General features: G+C 44.7%; 1 protein-coding gene across 5 annotated transcripts in view; it reads right to left on the reverse strand.

Moving 5' to 3' along the window:
* Znf462 (zinc finger protein 462) overlaps positions 1-22,432 on the reverse strand; it is a 135,056-nt gene that overhangs the window by 107,280 nt on the left and 5,344 nt on the right. The window contains exon 1 of one of the 5 annotated variants that reach the window (XM_085677134.2): positions 8,951-9,072. The exons of the other annotated variants lie outside the window; for them this stretch is intronic. The gene's annotated coding sequence lies outside the window, so the exon portion shown is untranslated. Of the gene's footprint in view, positions 1-8,950; positions 9,073-22,432 lie in introns of those variants that run through there. 5 annotated transcript variants of the gene reach the window in all.

The following is a 22,432-nucleotide window of genomic DNA, read 5'->3' on the forward strand; positions in this document are numbered from 1 at the left end:
GCTGAACAAGTCTAAAAGGACAGACAGGATGTCCTAGCAATTTTATGTGGGGGAGCTGATCACCAGCAATAAGGGGTCAGATAGAAGCCAAAGAAAACGTACCACAAAGTACCACGTCTATGTGGGCAGTAGACTATACATCTGGGCAAATGCAGACGTAGATACTAGATTATGGAGGCAGACTGGAGGGTTTCCATTTCTGTACTGCCAACATTTGGCACAAACCTGGAAGGTAGAAAATGCTCTACTACCATTTGGTGGTTGGGAGGGGCAGGACGTAGCTCAGCAGTAGAGCATCTGCCTAGCATACATCAGGCCATGAGTTCCAAGCCTATCACAGATGGATTTAATTAATTAATTAACAAACAAATGAACAAACAAACAAACAAATGAGAGAAAGGAAGAAAGGGAGGAAGGAAGAGAGTGAAAAACATGAAAAACAAATAAACCTCAGGTCTAGCTTCAATAACAAGGAACTAGGCTCACTCTCTTAAACTAACCAAGCAGAGGACATAGAAATCCCGACCCCAGACACAAATCAAAGAGCAGGGCAAGGGGTACCCAGCTTGACAAAGAGAATTCTCCAAACTAGCTTCCTTTTAACCAGTCTTCCCTGCCCACATGCCTAAACCACGTCCCACCACTGCTGTGGCTTTCCAATACAAAAGAGGGAGCACCGACAGCCACAGCCCGGGCTCCTTAACCGTCACAACCCTCTGAACTTCCAGAGCACCAGGGAGCAAAAGAGACACGAGTTTCACAAGATAAATGGGGGGAGGCAGCAATTTCGGAGGCTCCCCCCCCATTTAAAAGGGGTGGGGAGGAAGAGCACGTCCATGGGATAGGTGCACTGACTTCCACCTTGGTGCCCCATTAGGCCAATATTTGAAAAACCAGGTGTGTACAATTTGCTTATTAAAGTTCTCACCCTGGGGCAAGTGACAAGACTCATCAGTCCTGGCAGACAAGTGCTATGACCCCAAGGCAAGTTAAGGCAGATCCAGAATATTTTAAACTAGAAAGAGAATCTTTTGGTTAAAGGGAGCAGGAATCATTCCACCGAAAACAACGGTCGGGGAGGAAAGGGAATTAAGAGTGGTTTGTTCCCAGTTTTCTGTAAAAATTATACCATTGTCTTCCAAAACAGGCTCAGGATTAGAGCGAGGTTCCAGAAGGAAAGAGAGAGAGAGAGAAAAAAAAATCTGTATTCACGATTCTGCAAGAAGTAGTTCATCAGAAGGCAAAAGCCCGCCAAGGTCTTAGAACTAACATGTTGTTGCTATTTTGGTTTTCTGAGATTAGGTCTGATTCTACAGTCCAGGCTGAACTAGAACTCGCTGTCAGTAGCTCAGGATAACCTTGAACTCATGGTGGTCTTCCCACCTTGGCCCCAGAGTTCTGGGATGCTGGTGTGAGCCACCACACTTAGTTTGAGCCAAAATGTTTAAACACCAAGATGACTCAGAAATCTGGGTGAACGCTCTCCTTCTTGGCTGCTGGGAGAACGAGAGGTAAGAAGCTACCTCGAAACAGGTCACTGCCTAGGGCAGTGGTTCTCAATGGACCTAGTGCTGCAACCCTTTAATACAGTCCCTCATGTTGTGGTGACCCCCCAATCATAGAATTATTTTTGTTGCTATTTTATAACTCTAATTTTGTTACTATTGTGAATAGTAATGTAAATATCTGTTTCCTGATGTCCTTAGGTGACCCATGTGGAAGGGATTATTTGACCCCCAAAGGGAGAAATACTGTCCTAGGGACACTGCCTGATGCTGAAGATGCCAAACCAATAAATAACCCCAGTTTGCTTGCCAGCCCAGCTAAGTGGGACAAACGGAGTCACCTCAGTGGGAAACGACGGTAGCTTTTCCTGCTATTATCAGCAGCGTTCATCTCAAATTCGACATTAACAGATTGCTCTACCTGTGAAACACAGCTCCCTCCCTGCTAAACACTAACCCTATCCAGGTCAAAGTATTATAGGTTAGGGGTTAAGAGGATAAGGGTGAGAGTTCTGGGAAGAGGTATCCTGGGAGCGAGAGTCTATCAGTTATCACATACCTCACATTGTTCTAGATAACCACAAATCCACAGCACCCCAGATTGCCAGGCATATGGATCCTCTACATCTGTTCTTACAGCAGCTCATCTTTGGAAGTTGTAAAAGATTCCAAAATTATTCTTAACATCTAAGGGTCTGGTTTTAAGAAAATCTCTGACCAAAGACGTTTCCTCATCTAAATTGACCAAATATGTCATGCTAAGGAGAGCCCCAGAAGGCCTTCTCCATCTTGGCTACATCATTCTAACTACATAAAATTTATAGATTCTAGCATGTCGTAGAGCAACCATCTTCCCTGTGAACTTCTGGATCGACACTTGACTTGTCTCATTAAAATAAATTAGAAGAAGAGAGAAAGAAAAGGGTGCACAATGTGGGCTTGACTTTGCTCAACATCCTAAGAGGTTTTATGCCATTTAACAACTTAGTCACCTTGGGCAAATCTCTTAAGTGTTTTTGGATTCAAATTCTCTGGCTATAAAAGGAGTTTAAATAACCTCCATGGTTCCTTCTAGTCTCAACACCCTGGTAACTGGTAGGTAATCTAAGGAAAAACCTTGGTGTCTTAGTTAGGGTTACTGCTGACCACAGCAACTCTTATAAGGGAAAACTATTTCACTGGGGTGGCTTACATTTTCAGAGGTTCAGCTCATTATGATCATGTTGGGGAGCATGGTAGTGTGCAGGCAGACATGGTGCTGGCTACATCTTGATTTGCAGGCAACAGGAAGTGGACTGTGATGGTAGGAGTAGCTTGAGCAGAGAAGACCTCAGAGCCCACCCACACCGTGACATAAGATCACACCCACTCCAACAAAGCCACACCTCTTAATAGTGCTACTCCCTTTGGGGGCCATTTTCCTTCAGAGCACCAATCCTGGTGTAGTAAAGCGAGTATCAGGGAGCCAAGGTCCTAGTTTGGCCATGCATTTACTCTAGGCTAGAGGTTCTAAACCTTCCTAATGCTGGGACCCTTTAATACAGTTCCTCACATTGTCGTGATCTCGAACCACAAAACTGTTTTATCGCTACTTCATAACTGTAATTTTGCTACTGTCATGAATCATAATAAATATCTTTTATGCAGGATATCTGATAAGTGAACCCTCACGGGGGTCCCAGCCCAGGTTGACAAACACTTCTCTAGACGATTCTGACATTTTGAACCTTTTCTCTCTTCTTCCTACAGGAGAGAATTCAGTAGCTGGCCTATGAGATCACTTGTAAGAATGGTCTCTAAGAAGATAGAAAGGCAACAGGGAGCTGGGAAATCCTCAGCAGCAATGTACAAAGCATGCTTCCTGTTAGCTGATAAGGCCCAGGTGAAGGCTATTACTGATTCACACCCCCTACTTACCATCCATTACCCTGGATAAGACACAGGGACAGGCTATTCCCGATAGCTTGTCTCTGCTCCCCCCGTTAAACATTCGCTTTCTTTCTTTCTTTCTTTCTTTCTTTCTTTCTTTCTTTCTTTCTTTCTTTCTTTCTTTTTTTTTTTCATTTTAAAGCATTTGGAAATAGGATGCCTCCAAGAACCTCAAGTGAGAAGGTGTTTAGCTAGAAAGTAAATCTGATGCTAAAAGGGACAGCAACGATGGGAAAGAGGCGCCTCCTGTCAGTCACCTCCTCCCGCCCACTGTGGCGCTCTCGGCTTGATCTCCACTCTTTCCCAACAAGCCCAGACAAGGCCCCGAATCCTCAAAATGAAGCTGCAGGCAATCTCCACCGATCAATCAAAACTGGCATGTGAAACAGAAGCTATCTGCCAACACAGTAAGAGTGGAATAAGTCCGGATCACCAAAGCAGGAAGAGGGCAACTCCAGTTCAGGTCTCCCCAGCCGATTTCCCTACACCACACTTTGGACTTTGGATCAATCACTTAAGTCTTTCCAGAGCTGTCTGCACACTGAAGGGGCTGGGTAGGACGACTTCACGGTCCAAACACTGAGTTCACATTCTCTACCGAGGACAGTAAGTAACTCCTTCCCTTTCAACCCTCTCTCTCCTTCTGCTTTTCAGAGCCGGCACTGATGTATATTTATCTGGGAATCAAGGTTTAGAACGTGCTCCCGGTCTATGTCTGGATCCTCAAGGCTCAATCCTGGCATTTATTTTTAAAACCGGGATCCAGTGTCATTGCCAACATGCAGTGGCTTGACTCCTGAGAGCTGGGCACCCTTGAGTCATTAACAGCTTTCGAAATGGACAACGACTTCACACAGCTGAGGAGAAATACTTCAAGCTTTAAATCTGCGGATTTACGAGAAACGTAGTGAAGTCAGGAAAAGATAAAGTCTAAAGCGACCCAGTGAAGAAGCAACTCCAGCCATCTTACCTCCCAACCCCCATCTCTTTTATTAAGTCACTAGAGCTACAGAGTCCTTATGCAGCCTGTCAACCAAAGACCTACAAACCCACTTCTTCTTCTCTAGGTGTTGGCTATTATTTTTAATAAAACAAATAATTCGACTTTGTTATTCCATTCAAAACAGGCATCACACAGTTTGTAGGTTACCGTGTGCGTACTTTACCTTTTTCTGGTGAACACAAAGCCTCCGTCTATTTAGATGAGGAAGCTCCCAAAGAGCAAATAATTATGAGAACATGACTCTTTCTGACATCCGCTCCTTTTCACCAAGTGATTTTACATAAAGACGGAGGGTTACAGGTGGGTACTGGCAGCTCTCAGACATCAAGGAGACTCCAAAACACCAAGCGATCAACACCAGTCTCATGAGCAGAATGGCCATGTCAAGTTGTCCTGTTCTCAAGTCCTGATAGTCTCATGGGCTCTGCACCATATGCCTACGGCGTGACCTCATGCCAACTTCGGCTGGGGAATCTGGAATGGGACGGGATCGTTTGCCACAGTGATCTGAGTCACAGCTCAGCAACATGTCAGGGTTAACAAGATCACATGTTCAGCTGCCACTTAAAGCCTTGGAGGCACTTCAACCTCTTAACTTGGGTAAGCATTAGGAGCCTACTAGGTAGTGTCCAACTCCTCAAAATAACTTTAAACTATACTCCCTTCTTGGAACTTCTAAGCATGCCAAGGACATGACCATGAGTACTCCGGCTATGATTACTGCCTTTCTGTTACTAAAAGTGACTGGTCATCAGATAAATCTCCTCAACTTTCTTCTAGAAAGTTCTTCTCAATTGTTTCTCCTCTTCTCAGACAACATTCTTCTCAACCCCTATGAAACCTTTAGCCTGAAAACAGTAAGTAAAGAAGAGTCTTTCCTTTGATAACACATATTCTGTAGCCAACTCCCCGTGATATGAGCTCGATATTTCTTGTATCTGAGTGACTTCTCTTTCTGCTGAGATGAATGCACAATACGTCCTAGGGAAATATGGTGGCTCCACCCACTGCTTTGAAACAGAATCTTCATCTTCCAAAGTTACCCCTTCCCCTCTGGGGCAAGGTTTACTGAGCTGGCCCAGTCAAATCACTCTTTACCCTAACCAGCAGGACAACATATTAGGCATAGCACTGGCCCTATATCAGGCTGATCTTGCAACCCGGGTCACTCTGATCCACAAACAGGTCAGTTAACAGTGGCTTAATGTTAGAGGCAATGGCTTCAAAGCAGGCCGGGTCTGAAGCTATATGGAGAAAGTCAACAAGTGCATCTTTTTCTTAATTAAAAAAAATATATTTTTTATTTGGGTAAATCAGTAGCAACTTCTTTGTATTTAGATATTAACATAATGACTTCCCTTTGTTTCTGCCCAATGAATTAAAATGAAAAACATGCATCTACTTTAATTGATGAAGGCAGATTTTGCTGACATTGCTTTCAGGGTGGGAGAGACGAAATAGGGCAAAGGAAGAGAATGGCAAAGACGGAGCTTGACAGTGAGTAGCCTGCCACCGCATTTCCCAAACGTAAATCATTCATATTCAGTACCCTTAAGGTGCCCTAAAGGGACTAAATTCCCAGGGAAGAAAATATGTAAGCCTATTATTCCATAGCGCCACTGACTATCAGCTGCAGACCTTCGCCTACCTCCCGCATGCAAGCCACTCAAACAGTGACTGCATCTCTGTCCCTGCCGGCAGGACTCTGGCTCCAACACATTCTCTGCTCCCATCTTGTGCCCAGCAAACCTAGAAGCCCAGTTCCAAGAAACCTTCTTAGTTCTAAGTTCTCAGAAGAATTCTGAAGCTCAACCAAGTTTAGGGATCATAGTTTCATAGTGACTTTTAAAAGGAGATGTTCAACCCAAGCCTGCATGCACAATGCTCTCTCTCTCTCTCTCTCTCATACACACACACACACACACACACACACACACACACACACACACACACAGAGTTCCTCAAACAATTTTGTTTATGAGAAGAAAGGCTTTTCCACTGCCTCTCAGATATTCACAATTGGCAGCCTAGGCCCACAGATTCTTCACATTCTGAAGTTCTTAAAACAAACACTGTATGTCTGGTGTAAAGTTTGCTCACCAGCCCCCATGACTGCTGTGAGCTCCTCTATCCATCTCAAAGAAACTAGGGCTGCTGATTCCAGGTTACAGCGCTATATAAAAGTCAAAGGAGCCTCAGACTGCGCTCTGGACTCCAGCCAAACTTTAGACAAAAAGATTTACTAATCCCTTGTATACAATATAAAAAATAATAACACAAAAACAAAACCACCTGCCATTAGCCAAATCTAATCTAATCCTTCCTTGCAGTAGCAATTCTACTCAGAAGACTTCAACATTGAACTTGACCTGGCTTGCACAATAAATGAACTAATGATACAGGCCCGTGTCCGAGGTACTATAGGAAAAGGCACCTTTTTTGCCGCGAACTGGGATGAAAAGCGAGGATTAAAACCAGAACTTGCAAACAAGACCGCAAGGAGGGAAATCTTTTCATTTCCACCCATGCACCATTCTGTCTTTCCCAGCCCGGCATCAATGTGGTCCCCTGCTTCAGAAAGGCTTTGAGTTTCTGCTATTACCCTAGTCTCGCTTTAACACATACTTTATATTAGAATGCGTTCCAGGAAGCATATGGCAAGAGAACTAGGTCAACCATTAACCAAATAACAGGAAACTGTTCTGCAGTGCACACCCTTCAAAAGCTTGCTTAATGAGCTGGCTCTTCAGAATATGTCCTTCCGTCAGGTTGGAGCTAACAGGATCCATGGGTTTCTTTAATGCAGCAAGGTCACCTACGTCCTAGACGGCTTCTCTGCACATACTAGACTTTCAACCGTCTAAACCGTTCCATTGAAAGGTTCAAGAACTGAAGTCAAAGGTTCAAAGAAGAATGTTTTCTGAATTCGCTTGACCGCCCGCAAAGAACGTCCACTATTAGCCCTGCTCTGACAGCCAATCCTCTAACTGTCAGGCTGATAGGAGATGCTCCATACCCATCCTTTCTCTCTGGAACATTTCCCTCTGGGTTGCTTCTGGAGTCCATACCACCATTCACATATGCCACAATCCATTTCACAGGTTCAACAAAGGCTTAGTTTCATGAAAACCTACAAATGAGTTTCCTCTAGAATCAACTATGGCCTTGAACAACGCCATATTCTTGAGTATTGGCTTTTCTGTTCTAGTGTTTGTGAATCAATGCTAGAAATACCTAAGTTAATCATGAGCTGGAGGATCATGCTTCGTAAACCATCATGCTCAAATTAATATTCATCTACGGCTACCAACAACCAGTCTTTCCTTGGCCTCTGTAACCTAGATGGCTAACCACACGTTCTGACTTCTGAAATGTGACGTAACACGGATTTGTGGAGTTCGGGGGTTTCCTTTGTTGGAGAACTTCCATGTCAAGATAAATCTTCACTAACATTTACATCTGTCTGTCTAGTGGGGTTTATGTCAGCAATCAAGGCAAAGAAGAAACAGAGAAATACTACTTTGTCTCACAAATCTAAACGTCCTCTGAAATACTTGGCTTACTGACCCATCAGAGGGTTTTTGAATACATCTACTCTAGGCACTAAGCAAAACATCAGAGATGTAGAGGTGACCCTGGGAGACACCCAGCCTGCCTTCCAGTAGCTTCTGTCTAGTCCTTTCAGCAGCTAATATGAAAAACAACTTAACTGTTGGCCATCAAAGTTCATCTTGCCAAATGCTAACTAGCTAACGTAGTTTTCTTTAAGAGTCATTGAGGTTTCAAAGAACGTGGTAAGTATACTGGGCTAGAGAGCAAAGAAAGGGAGAGTTGGAGAGACAGGAAGATTGTTAAGTCTTTTGGATCCCAGATAACCACACCTCCCATTTCTGTGCTAGTCTTGGGCAGTCTCAAGTTTTGTTTAAGGTATTAGTAGCGTATGGAGCAATAGTTTAAAAAAAAAATACAGAACCCAATCTAAGGAATTTAATAAACAACCTATAACAGAATGTTTAAGATAATGCAAGCAGAGGTTACGCTACTATTTTTTCTCTTTCCAGATTTCTCAAGAGTGCGTCGGCTATTAAGTCACTCTAGAATAAAAGACATTGTTCGGTCCTGAAGCCAAGAAGTTAAATGTTTATCAGTCCCACCAACAGAGGCCTTGGGGAGCCCCCTGAAGGGGACTTCATGGGCAACTCAAGGACATTTTAGTTGCAATCTCAGACAGGCATTGTTCGGTGTGCTCTGCCTACCATCGTATAAAAATGTAAGGAGAGGAAAGGCAATTCCTCTATTTTTTATATGCCCACTATATGTCAAGCTCTGCAGTAGAGATTTATATTCATGATCTCATTTCTTTCCCCCATAAGAACCTTACAAAGTAGATTTTTTTCTTTTTCTCAGATAAGGAAATTGGGGAACAGACTCTGAAATCATTCACTCAAGGTCAGTCCTCTGGGGCCTAAGATCTTCTCCATTCACACCACACTCCTTGCTGCTAAGATCTTACCAGGGCTCCAGACGTTGGTAGCCAAGGATTCTCTTCCACATGGCCTTCCTCATGACAGGTAGTCAAGGGTTCCTCCCTCAGAAGGGTTTCTCAGCGTACTGAAACACTGCTGATGTTGGGTACTGCGGGCCCAAGGTCTGAACTGTTCCTGAGATATGAAAGGAGACAAACCCAGCAGGTACTCCTGCCAAAGGCCGTCTTTACTCATCAGCTGGGACATGCCAAGACCTGCCTAGAATGACGCAGGGAAGGTCACCGTGGGTGATTCCATACCCCTCTAGATTGCTACAAAATAACAGGTCAGTGCGAAGACAGGCCGAGCCTTGGAAAGCTGCCAACATTGTTTCGTAGGCCTCAGAATTCTTCAGCTACTTGCATCCGTCAACCTGAGTCCAGCTCAGGAGAGGCAGAAAGAAACTGTGGGTCTAAAGGTTAAAGGACCAGGAATTCATGCACTCTGGTGCATCTCCGAGGCCTCAGCTTCGCTTTGGCCTCTGGGCGTTCCACTAGAACTCACTAAAGAAACAATGTTTTCTTTCCCTCATTATCCTGAAGTTCTGACTGCAGACATTTAAACCGAAAAATTCTGATGAGACTCTACGGTTATAAAAGACCCAGTTTTTGCCATTAATAAAAACAGACCCTGACAATCACACTGCTGTTGTAGCAGCTCTGTGGATACATACCGGAATGCCAAGACGGTAGAAATGTAAAGCTACGGAACAAGCGAATGCCAGGTCCATACTTGGGTTGGGAGATGTGGCTAATTTTAGAAGACTGGTTGACACCAGAAGAGACAGAGCCAGATCTTGTCATTGGCTTAATGCAGCCCTCACAGCTACATCTAGCCAGCTCCACTTCAATGTTTTCTCACCTATGGGAAGCAAGTGACCAGGTAGCTGAAAGGAAGAATGGGTTCCTGTGCTGAGGTTCCCCACAAACTATCCAGTCCCACTCCAGTCTCTGAACCAAAAGTGTCCCGCCATTGGTCGATAGTCAAAGATGGTCTCATTTAGGACAATAACTTTTGCAATACTTCTACAGATGTGTATCTGAGGCAGGTATTTTATTCACAAGCGCTCTGAGAACCCTTCTGAGCAGGCAGCAGAAGTTGAGAGGGCTACTGATTACAGAAAAGTCTGTTGGCCCCATTTCTGGGGAAGCTCTAGAATATTCTATGCTTCAAACGCACACAAAATACAGTGTCGGACATTGTCAGGGTTGGGAATCGCATAGCATGGTGAATCGGCTATTCCAAGAGTCAGTAAGTGACTCTCTTCCCGTCTCAGACAACTGTGCAATCCCCTGACTGTCCGGCAATGTACACTCAAGAATGTCAAGGTTTCAGGCTGGATGGCCTGAGGCACTTGCTTATCAGCTTTTGAGTTTAACAGGGGGAAACAATCTACCCCTCAAATTGTGGAAGCTTTCTTTCCAGAAGAACTAGACAGCCCCTGATGGCTCTCTCCAACTACATAGCAATTATGTAATTGCTAAGCTTCTGCAGAATCACAGGAACCATTCCGCAGCCTTCTTACGGACTACAGCTGCAGCACAATGTTCAAAGATGATTGCAGCCTTTGAATGGACGGCCAGTCTCAAAGCGGAGCACAAAGGGACCTACAATGGAATTCCATCTCAAGCACAAAGATGTTCCTGTCTAATGAAGCCTCTCCTCCTCCTCCCAGTCTGTGCAGCAAACTCTTCCCCCTGCCAGCCCTCCACGAGGGTGGACTGTGGCTTACTGTTTACACTGACAGGTTCCAAAAGAGGCAGAGACACCAGCTGAGGCTTTGCCATGGACCATACACAAGATAATCATTTAACACATAACGTGAAAGCTCCAGAAGAGGGCAAGAAGCAAAGGGGGCGGAAAGCATCTCCCTAGGCTTCCTGCATTGGCATGAAATGACTGCTTCCTCTCCTTCTGCCAGCTCCAATCCTTCATGTTGACATTACACATCCTGTACTGTAGATCCACCCCCATGCTGCCGCTTGCCCGGCTGAATTATCTCCTGCGTCACAGCGGTGGTAACAGAACTGCTGGCTCGGCAGACCTGAGAGCACCATTTCAAATGCTTAATGCATTCAGCCACTGGACACATTCCCCGTGCCGTCAGGGTGGTTTGTCTGTGGTCCTCTCTGCAGCCATGCAATGCTTGACCTAACCTTCTGCTAACCAGATGGTCTGTTTGCCTCTTGGGACCAGACCATTAAACTTTTACTTTATTAAATTCCATCCAAATGTGGGGACAGTTTACAGCAGCGTGTCTGGTTCATCTCCAACAGGGTTGCTAAGATGAAAATGACCTAAAAATAACTGGAAACTCTACTTCACACCAACAGAGAACAAGATCATTTGGAGTAAATATTTAAATGATCTGCCAGATTAGGAACCACAGCAGCGCTAACTACATAGTTAGTAAATTGTATTGTACACACACACACACACACACACACACCACACACACACGCACACACACACGCACACACACACACACACACACACAAAGAAATGAATGAATCTACAGTAGAAGAACCCACCACCCACAACCTAAGCCACCCTGCACCATGCCTTAGGATCCAGGCTGTTTTAATGTGTCTGAAGACACCATGTCCATCATAATCTCTCAACCACCCAAACAAAAAAACCTAAACACAACTCTACTAGACAGATCCCATATTCCCTGAGCTTGACTGTTAAGGCACACTACAGGTGGGCCTGGTCCTCAAAAGAGGCTCAAAAAAAGGTTGCATGTATGGGTATATGAGTAGGCATAAATTCCTTTAAAAGGAACAACTCCAGTGTAGCGCATCCCACTGAAACGAAGACATCAAATTCTTTCCAAGTTCATTGTCAACCCACACTGAGGCATGTAAACCAGGTCTCGGATGAATGGCAAGGGGTAAGCCATCTCAGAGTCATTGGGTGGCCACTCATTCGTTATTGCAAACGACCTGCACAAGTGGCCACTTACTGGGCCCCTGGCAGGGTGCTGGGCGCTTTATTTACACTCTATGCCTCTTAGCTTTCCGCCAGAGAGACCAGAATTCTCCCAAAACAAGAAACAAACACGGAGACTAGGAGCCATTAGGATCCTGACCTAGGTTCACAAAGCCAGACAGTAAGGGGTAGGTAAGGGTGTGAGTTTAATTCTTAGTTCAAAGCCAACTATTTTCCTCTATAGTCACGGGTAAGCAGGAATCCTGTAACAGGTAATTAACTGAACACACAGGAAGGCAATGGCTCGATCCTAAAGTCCAGGAAAGCAGAAAGCCTTTCCACTCTCCTATTCCTCCCACACTTCTCTGGGAATTGAGGGCAACTACATAAGAACTACATGCGAACTACTACCACAACCACAGCGGTACCTCCACTCTTAGTTTTAAGTCCACCTCCACGATTAACAAGTTTTCACCTGGGGCCGGCCAGATGGCTCAGCAAGCACAGGTGTGTGCTGCAAAGCCCAGGGACCGAGTTTGTTCCCCAGACCCTGCACCGTGGAGGAAGAGAACCAGAGCTACATACGTGCAGGCACAACATTGGTACATATAAAATAAACAAATCCAAACCAAGGTTTTAAGAAAAAGACAATTCTCTCGAGGTATGCTCACATACATACACACACACACACACACACACACACACACACACACACACACACACACAATGAATGAATGGATGAATGAATGAATGAATGTAAGAAAAATATTTAGTCTCACATTTACAAGAATCTTGGAAATCTCAAAGACCAATAACAAAGAACATGACCATTTTCTCAAGCCGCTTTGGACACAATGTTTAATGGCAACTATAAAGTTTTTAAATAAATTTCATAACTAAAAAAAATTCCACTGACATTTGTCTTTCTGAAAAATTCCCAATGTAAAAAAGAAAGAAAAGAAAAAATAAACTTTATGGGTAATTTGCTTTTTTCGCCCCCTTGACTGGGCTTCACAAAGCCCAGACTGGCCTTGAACTCCGCAGCCCCCCCCCCCCCCGTCCTAATTTCCCAAACCCTGAGATTATGGGCATCCGTTACATCACTTGTGTTGGGTGATTTGCTTCCAAGTGTGAAAAATCAGGATGCCATTTTATCAAAGAAACATTCAGACCTTCTTTATCTTTGTCACCAACATATCCCACCACCATGGCCCTGCGAGCAAAGAGTGGTCTATGACCAAAGCAGAACAGGTCAGGACAGTCATGGAGGGCCCCACTGACACCTGCCAGTGTTCCCCACAGTTTGAAACATCACCTATTGGCAAGGGTGTCTAAAATTAGCCTCCCTGTGGGTGACATCTCAAAACGCCTGCTAGAACAAACAGTGGCACAAAGAAAACCCAAGAACCCAAGGCATCGCTAACCAAGGCTTTAGGGCAGCGCTCAAACTGGCTTACCTTCCACAGGCAATGCCAAGAGGCAGCCAAGATTTACACCAAACGGCAAAACTAGTATTTCCCTTGCAGGAACTACCATATTCACAGACGCTAGACAGTTTTTGTCAGGATAGCATCAAACAACAGGAAGGGTAATAACAGCTAAGAAGCTCAAAGAGCTTCACCTTTACAAACACTGTACCCTTAAACCTCTCCAAGAAATAACTACGAGCCATGATAGGCGGCTTCTCTACCCTGCGAACGCACTCTTGGCAAGAGGAAATGGCATCAATGCCAGTCAGTTTCCACCTTTCAGGAGGCTGAGGCAGGAAAGACTGAGTTCCAGGCCAGCCTAGGCTACTCCGTAAGAGACAACGACACCACCAGAGGAAGACCGAGAACTGCAGATGGGTTTCAGACCAGCAGACCACACTGGCCCTGGGTCTCCCTCTGATCAGACGCGAACACTGACTGCTCAGCAGGGAAGACGCAGCAAGAAACAGGCAAGTTCAGGAACGGCTGTGGAGGTCAAAGACTAGACCCTGAGGACAGAGGACTGTGGCAGGCGCCTGGCTGGTCACGACCTCAGTTTCTCCACCACTGAGCAGTAATTCTCCTCCATCCGTGCTCATCATAATCCAGCATTCAGGAACAGGAGAGAAGACCTGTAAGGGACACTCGATGCGCTTGCAGAGGACCTGAGTTTAGGTCCCAGCACCCACATGAGGAGGCTCGTAACTACCTCTGATGCCAGTTCCAGAGGATCCAATGTCGTCTTCTGGCCTCCACAGGCACCAAGCAGGCATGCATCCAGGCGCACTTACACATACACATAACAATAGATAAATAAATCTTTAAGAAAGGAGAGAGCTTGGAGAAGCGTAAATTAAAATGAAACAAACAAACCAGGACTCTCATACATGTATTTTTGGAGCCCTTATGCCAGTTTTACCATGACCAATACCTTCTGTGGAAGCAGAAAGGAAGCCATAGGACACAGGGTTAGTGACTTAGACAAGAAGATACAAGGAAGGCGCGAATGTCAACCAGTGCTCACAGGCCAGTGTGCTTGACCCACTCCATCCCGCTTGCTTCATGGAGACCCCTGCACTGAGAAGGGTATTTTCACTAGAAAAATTTGTGATACCGATGTTAAAGAAATAAATGGTGACAGATCTCCATATTCTCTCTCTCCAAACACACACACGACACACACACACACACACACCCCAGCTCAGTTGCCGGTTGTTGGTTTTCAAACAGATGAACTAGCCATGGTGTACCAATTCCAAGCGCATCGCTCCCCCTCTCCCCCCCCATAGCTGCACATCCAAAGAGAAAGGCTGCCAGGACGACAATATGGCCCAATGATTCAGTTTCACAGACTTACCCACTGCGGATAAAGGTTGTTGTTTGTGTTCCTGGAAATCACTGCCTCTGTTTCGGAGATTACACAGCAAATAAAACCGGGTGTGGGGGCACACAAATGTAATCTCTTGAGGACCAGAAGTTCAAGGTCATCCTTGGCTCTAGAGTTTTAAGGCCAACCAGGGTCACAGGAAGCAGCCAAGTCTCAGAAACCGAAACAAAACACAGCATACAGCAAACCATAACCATAGCAATGAAGTTGTGAGTTCTTGCTCTGACTCTGTCCGGCTACATAAGAGAAGTACATATACACATACTTACTTACGTCCCTTGTGTAGCCTAGGCTGAACTCAAACTCTCTAGGAAGCTGACGATGACCTTGATCTTTGACCTTCCTACTTCTCCTTCCCCAGGGCAAGGATTTCCAACAAAGAACCACACCCAGTTTAAACAGCGCAGGTTGGGGTCCAACCCTCGGCATTGTGTAGGTAGAATAGGCCAGCACTGAGCCAGTTGGGTCCCACCCCACCCAGACGCTCTCCTCAGAGGCACAAATACACTGAGAGTAATTTTCATAAAATTGGGGGAAAATGAAGGAGCACCATACAAAATTCCCCGTCTAGAGTTCCTCAGACCTTAATGTTGACATGGCATTATTTACAAACAAATGACTCTCACTTTAGGATTCCGCCTTACAAAGCAAGTTAGATGAAGCACATTAAAACTTCCAACAGACGAAAATGCTAAGAAAAAAAGCAATCTAGCCGTTTTTTTTTTAAAAAAAAAAAACGTTTATGCTTCAAGACTCTGGCATGCTAGTGTATTTATGGTTTTCTGTCTTATTTGTTGTTTAAAACCTTAAGAATATGCTTTTCTGTAGAAGCCAACACAATTTAAACAGAGTGTGTATGATTGCAGGCAGGCAACAATACTATCACAGGCCTTTCTACAGAGGAAGGGGAAGGTCACAAGAGACGTCAGGGATTCGCCGTCCAGTGCTGCTCCAGGTAAGATCACAAACACCTGTGCTCGGGTCAGTTCTGATAATTGCAGTTGACGTCTAGAGATGGGGTTATGAATATAATTATCGTGAAGCAGCAATCGGGCAATCACAACCCAATTAAGCCCACTGACTAGGTTATCTTGTTTTCCCCCTAATAATCACATAACATTTAACACATGCTAATTTCTGGACCTATCGGTGATGCTTGTTCATTCGTAACTAACAAGCTGAGTCACTGGTCAGAAAGGGAGTGTACCAGGACACAGGGCGCACCGAGTCAAGCACAGGGCAGAGACGGGCGTCATGGTCAGCCAATATCTGTTCTTGGGCACCTCTTACAACCTAGCCCCACCCAACCACAAATTTTCGGCATGGGGCTAAGGGACTGAGCGAACTTTCAAGTGGCTGGAAAGATAGAACTCTTTTTTTCTTGAAAGCCTCTGGCTCATGTAATCTACACAGTGTGTTTTTTATTTTTTTGTTGATACGGTTGATTCTGTCTTTGAAAATGTAATTTTTTTCCATTTCTTTTCTTTTTTGCAAAATGGTGGCTGATTCCTCTGCCAGGCCTGCATACATAAATCTTACCCTCTTACCCCCCTCACACATGTCCCAAGGCCTCCTCTCGCTCCTGCAGTACCTCTCATGTTGAGCATGCTCCCAAATTGAACATCGTATGCCCAATTGCCACGGTCCCGGAGATACATTGACCCAATTCAGTTTGCTCTCTTCAAAGCAGTTCCCGAAGGCACTCTGGGTGGGCTTCTCTCCAAGGAATTAAGAAGACCAAAGAAATGAGTTGACTGAAGACTGGTCTTTGAGATAGGCTGAAGTGAGGGACAGTTTATGTGAGTCCCAATTCCTCTGAATTAGGAATTCTGCCCGAAGAATCATGGGCTTTGCTATAACTTACTCTCTTCCATGAATACCACCTACACTCCAAAGTTTGCTCTTTCTTTCTTTCTTTCTTTCTTTCTTTCTTTCTTTCTTTCTTTCTTTCTTTCTTTCTTTCGTTCTTTCTTTCTCTTCTCTTCTCTTCTCTTCTCTTCTCTTCTCTTCTCTTCTCTTCTCTTCTCTTCTTTTCTTCTTCAAAGCCAAGGTCTCTCTACATAGCCCTGGCTGTCCTGAAACTGACTATGTAGACCAGGCTGGCCTTAAACTCACAGAGATCCACCAGCCCCTGCCTCTGCCTCTCAGACTTCTCTATCCAAGCAAACAGTAAATTTGAGCGTTGCGAATGTAGCCTAGTAGTAAATTTCTTCTCTACCATATGCAAGACTCAACACAGCATAATAAATAAATAAAGGAAACAATGGTTTGGGTAAGTCTGACAGGTAATTATCCTAATGAGGTGAAAAAAAATGGCATTTTCTTGTGCACTTGAAAACAGGGTATACATTTACCCTCCTACAGAAGTTTTGACTATGTATCTGTCTAGGTACCAGAATTCAGAGGAACAGAGCTGCCGTGAAGATGGAGGCTGAGGAGGCTATTCAGTCATCTGTGTCCAATGACTTGTCTCACAGAATAGTCCATGGTCCTGTACACCTTAAAAGCATACAGACCTCCTCTATCTCCGTGAGGACAGACAGTCACTCTCTGAAGGACATCTGCAGCCACCTATAAACAGTGCTTCTTTATAGTACAGGAGCAGTCCAAGAAGAGGCAAAGGAGGCCAGAGCGTGCATTGTGTCTCGATGGTCTAAGCAGAACACATGGTCACCACTGAGCAGAGCTGGGAGCAACAGTGTCCGCTTTCAGGAAAGTCGGCTCCACTTTTCACTCACTGACTCTTAAATGTCTGTCTGGTATAGCTTCTGAAAACACTCTTCAGCCTCTGGCCACCAAAGCCAATACAGAGCACCAAGATTTCCGAAAGGGACCACAAGAGAGAGACAGCATGTCTGTCTGCCAGTTCAGACAGGAGCTCGTTTTCAAAACTCCATCTGCAAGCTGGGCAGTGGGAACACACACCTTTAATCCCAGCACTCGGGAGGCAGAGGCAGGCAGATTTCTCTGAGTTCGAGGCCAGCCTGGTCTACAAAGGGAGTTCCAGGATGGCCAACGCTTCATAGAGAAACCATGTCTTGAAAAACTAAAAGAAAAATCTCTAATGAGTTTGATACAATTTAAAAATATGTACTCCCCCAAGTAACTCACTCCTACAAGGTCTCCTTTGGAACTCAGAAGACAAGCATGCTCTTGGTGAAACGCTTTCTCGAGTTATTGGAATAGGCTGTCTCTTTCCTCTTAACCAATACATTACAATCAATCAATTTTCCATTATGTGCAGATTGCCTTCTACAGTGCAAAGCCTCCTGGCTACTGGAGAAGACAGACCATCATGGACCTACGCTATTAGCATATAGGTCAGGTCCTACCAGCGAAGAGCAAAGGCTCTGGAGAAAGGCACCTCTCACGTGAACTCTGGCTCCCCTACCTCTTAGCTCATGACCCTGGGCAAATTATCTCCCTAACCTTTGCCTCTTCCACCACACAGACAGTCCCTGGTTCATACTAAATGTCAAATAAACGTTACCTGGTACCCATACCAACTATGAGCCCCTCTGGGAGGGAAATAGCACGTTGAAGCTTTATGTGGGACCCCTACGCTAAATCGGAGTTAGCAGAATTTTTTTGATGGAGCAATCATATTTACTCTTTATTGTTTTCAGTCGATATTAGGACAGACAGTCTCCAGCTGACAGCAGAAAGGGGAGAAGCCTTTGTGACTAAACTCTGACATTCGAATGAAAATACTCCCTTCATACTTTCCCCCTCCAAGTTACTACTATTAAATACTACAGTCTTCAGAGACAGTTCTCGATGGAAACAGGGAGAGAAGCGATTCCGATAGGCAAGTGTTTATGTTGAAATCTTCACATGATCTCTGCCCGCTGTCTACCTTAGGGGAGCTTTAGCTTGTAGCCCAGGGTTCGCATTTTGCCCCAACTGAAGAACCCCTAGAGTTGAACCCCATGAGTTGAACGGCTGTTGTTGAGTTGCTGATTAATTGTTTATAACACAAAGGACGATGTAGCCAGGGATGAGAATGGTTAAATATCTTGCACCCCAATGACCTGGTTCTGAATTTTAAAATGCTGGGAGTAGACTGGTCTATCAGCTTCTGCTGACCTTTGCCTCAGTCAAATGGTTTAACCCTAAACAGGACACCGGGCAGTGGTCATAGTCCGCTCTTTTCCTCCCTGAAGCGAGCAGGTCTTTGTTTTGCCTTCCTTCTAGAACCCAGAGTGTAGGCTGAGAAGCGCTAGGGATAGCCTCAGAGAGGACTATCACGTTTTCTGCCCATCAATAATGCAGCCATTTGCTGCAGTCCTCTCTTCTCCGCATCATCCATTTTCCAGGAAAATCTGCATCGAGCCTACTTAACTAATTCCCTCAAGTTTCCATCTGTTCTTTATCAAAAAGGCTGCAATGGTAACCTAGAAGTCACACGGATCGCCTACCGCGTCCAATTCTAGTCTTTCCCAATAGGAACTTACTAAAGAGTGTCTTAGCTGTCGCTCTTCATATTTCACGTGCAACGGGTACCAAATTACAAGGCCTTTCTTCTGTTTGCTCTATTGTTTTCTTTGGAGCAATGCCTTACTTCCCAGTGGACAGACCTCTTCCATTTTGACTTGTCAATTATTCCCCTATTCCACCTCTTCTCCCTTCCCCATCCAAGCAGGCTCTCTCTCTTTCCTGGCACATTTTCACCATATAATTACAGCAATGCTTTAGCCCGCTTTTCTGTTAGCTTCACAACCCTGTCTATTTTCTACTGGTGCCGATGTTACTGTTTGCTTTTCTGACGGGCTAATCCATGCATCCTTTCAAGGCCTATCTTCCCCTACCATGATAGCAGCTGGAGCCCTAATTCACAGGTGCCTTCCAAAGCTTTTCATTAGCAACAGAAATGAGATGGTTTAGAAACCCATTTCTTAATCCGCAGGTGAGTAGTGGAACCTTTGTGCTGCAAGCATCTTTCAAGTATCCCACATTGTGCCACTGCACAATTATTTTCCTGGGTAATAAGGTACAGGGCAGATAGGCACGCTAGCAGTGTTAACAGGGAGAAGGTGCCCTCCGAGGTAACCAGCTTCCACCCCCCTTGCCCTTGGCATTTCCAAGCTCAAGAGAGAAGCACTCAGGAGACATGAGAAAACCAAAAAAACCCTGAAGAATAATGGCTTTGCCTTCTTACACTTGCATAGGGAAGAGAAGAAGGTAAAATCCGAGGGCCTTAGCTTGTGTCCTGGTCCAACTGGCCAGACGAGGGCTTAAGGAGTGAGTTTGGCCTTCCCCAGCTGGGCTCTGTGGCAGATAAGCTTCTCCACAAATCCTGGGCTTAATTACTTCTGACACAGTTGTCCTGCCTGGGCCTCCGGCTCCTTTTATGCTCCTAACCAATATGAATCCAAGGTAAGACCCTGTTTTACTCACCTTGGGCAAATGCTTGCTTCCCTTCTGAGTGATCCTAACATATTTAGTCAGGAGCCACTGGATCTGGGGAACAGTTTCTCTGGCTTTCTTTAATGGATTCTGCTCAGAGTCTCCTCAATTGCCTAGCCAATGACTTTCCGAATTACTCAGCCCTTGTCCTCAAGTACTTTTTAAGCAGGTAAAAAACAAACAAACAAAACCTACCAATCTCTTCCCCCTCTTGGGCAGGCTCCACCCTTTGAGTGAAGGTGGGGTCAGTGTGGATGGGTAGAGCATTAAGCATCTTACTAATAACCCAGAAGAAATAAACAATGATCTGAACAGGCAAACACACCAAAGTATGGAAATCAATACCCAAACACCCATGGGCTGCCAGAAAAAGAAACCTTCTCTCCAATCCTCCAAGAAGATCTCAAGAAAAAAAAAAAAAGTGTCCAGCTAGGAATTAAGAAAGAATGCTTTGAAGATCCGAAGCAAGCTGCTCCACAGAAGGGAGGTGATGGTGCTGGCACCTTCTCCTACCCCGTCACTCTACCCACCCAAATGCTCCAATAATCATTTGGCATTGGAGCCACACATCCGAAGACTTCACAAATCTTACGGATGTTCTGAGTGCTGAGGACCACAGTCCTTAGCAAGAGGATCAACTTGATGACAGCGTGTCCACACAGGAATTGTAAACCCAAGTCACTTCTGATGGCCTTCTCCTTTATTAGTTGTATGATTCAGGGGACAGAAAACTCAGAAGAGCTTTCTAGTAAGCTGCAGATTCCATCCAGAGTCATAAAAGTCCATGTCCCTGGATTTGGAGACAGTTCATCGCTGATCACCTTGGTTCCATTGCCCCCCTCCTCCACCCTAGACTTTTTTCTTCTTCCTTCAGCCCTGGCATGCAAACCATGCTGTTTTAACTTCTTTCCTGTTCTCCCTGTTCTTCTGGAACATTTTATTTTCAACAGTCAACTCATTTGGAGGAGTGCCACACTGAGGTTCAACTGCTTACAACGTTAACTATGTTTCTGCCGGAAGTCCCGCATCCAGCGCTACCTTCTCCAGGCTGCCTCGGAGATTAAGAATTTATTCATTTGTTTGGATGATGCTTTAGAAAGTGTGGAAACTTCCAAACATCACTCTTCTTTCTTACAAAATTGCTCGCGCTTGTCCAAGAGGAGACAGACATGGAAACCCATCTCACCCTTTCCAAAGTACTCGTCCAAGTCATTTGACTGATGACTGCAGTTTACTGGGGAAGCAGAAAGCCATTGATCTTAAGAGAGAATTAGGACTCAAAAAGATACATAGAAGGCCCATGGTTTTTTGTTTGTTTGTTTGTTTGGTCGGTTTGGGCTTTTTTTTTTTTTGAATAAGTAGTGAATACTAGAAAACCACCAGTTAAGATTAGATTTCACCTCTTGGCCATTCATCAGTATTACAAAACGACATGTCTAAAAGCAGCCAATTCGAATTTGCACCATGTTGCAAGACAGAGATCCTTAGAGTCCAATTGTGGACTCTTTTGAAAGTTGCAATAGAACCAGAGAAATTTCCAAAGAAGGGCATTTGAAAAGCACTTCTAAGTTCTGGATGGTAGAACAAGAGAGGAACACAGAAAACTTAAAAAAAAAATACACATACAGCTACCAACCAGTAGCTGAAGGTTCACTAACAAAATCAGTCTCTGCATCCATGAAGGAAGTATAGAACCTCAGCCCTGAGTCCCAACGTGTTAAATCCAACCACAAACAACAACAAAATCCATGGGCCTGTCCTACAAGGGCAGGACTGCTGAGCTTCTGGGAGAGCTTCAGCTCTGCAGAGGACAGCTGTGGACCGACTACAGCGCTCAGACACTGGTGAGGTAGTGGAACGGGCACCAGGCTGCAGTCATTCAACCCGACCTGTGTTCTAGGTCTGGCTCTGTTACAGCTGAACTTTCTGACCCTATGCAACAAGTCACTTCACGTCTGTGTGCCAGTTTCCTCTTGGGTAAAATGAAGGTGATGGAGGATATTTGAAATATATGATCTCTTTAAGGTGTATATATATATATATATATATATATATATATATATATATATATATAATGCCTAGCTTTAAACTGGAAGTTTTATGTAGTGAATATTAACTCCTTATTATTCTTCACTTATAAACACTTGTCAATTTTTAGTGATTTGGATGCTAGTCTCTGCCTGGTTTTGTCTATCACCCTCAAACCCTCAGTCTATGCTCCCTATTCCACAAAATGCCTCTTTTCCTTTCTTATTATTTTAAGCAACCTTCCCCAA

Source organism: Myodes glareolus, chromosome 16 (assembly GCF_982192425.1).
Source record: "Myodes glareolus chromosome 16, mMyoGla1.1, whole genome shotgun sequence".
Lineage (NCBI taxonomy): Eukaryota > Metazoa > Chordata > Mammalia > Rodentia > Cricetidae > Myodes > Myodes glareolus.